The following is a 630-nucleotide window of genomic DNA, read 5'->3' as shown; positions in this document are numbered from 1 at the left end:
GGCTTCCGGGAGGCGGTGCTGGCGGTATCGCTTCTCGGCCTTTTGGCTAAGATCAAGTGTAGTATCTGTTCTTATCAGTTTAATATCTGATACGTCCTCTATCCGAGGACAATATATTAAATGGATTTTTGGAAGTAGGAGATGGAATAGGAGCTTGCTCCGTCCACTCCACGCATCGACCTGGTATTGCAGTACTTCCTGGAACGGTGCACCCCCTCGGGGGAATTTTGACGGTTTAAAAAAGAAAGACCTAAAGTTACTTTGGAATAGTTTCTTTCAGAATTGGAGTATCCGGTGTAGGGAAGGATTCAAGGTGATCTGGGGTAGCAGTTTGCTAAGGTTTTATACTTCATATTGCGATTTTGAGAAGCCAGCATGTTTTCTTATCTTTCACTATTTCTTCAGTGAGATTTCTGTATTTTTTGTTCTGTTTTTTTTTTTAAAGTGTGTTTTAGAAAGAGGGAGTTAGAGCATGAACAACAAGAGAGGGGAAGAGATAGGAGATGCAGAATTGAAACAGACTCCAGGCTCTTAGCTGCCAACACAGAGCCCAACATGGGACAGGAACCCACCAACCGGGAGGTCATGACCTGAACTGAAGTGGGAAGCTCAACCAACTGAGCCACCCAG

General features: G+C 44.3%; 1 non-coding gene across 1 annotated transcript; it reads left to right on the top strand.

Moving 5' to 3' along the window:
* Nucleotides 1–26: 26 nt before the first annotated feature.
* On the top strand, nt 27–217 carry LOC115285146. The gene has a single exon (XR_003905434.1). It is a non-coding gene; the product is annotated as a U2 spliceosomal RNA (small nuclear RNA).
* The last annotated feature ends 413 nt before the right edge of the window (nt 218–630 follow it).

The sequence above is a fragment of the Suricata suricatta genome, unplaced genomic scaffold (genome assembly GCF_006229205.1).
Source record: "Suricata suricatta isolate VVHF042 unplaced genomic scaffold, meerkat_22Aug2017_6uvM2_HiC HiC_scaffold_45724, whole genome shotgun sequence".
In the NCBI taxonomy this organism is placed as follows: domain Eukaryota; kingdom Metazoa; phylum Chordata; class Mammalia; order Carnivora; family Herpestidae; genus Suricata; species Suricata suricatta.
The sequence above is the reverse complement of the archived record's forward strand: the minus strand, read 5'-3'. Positions and strand labels throughout refer to the sequence as shown.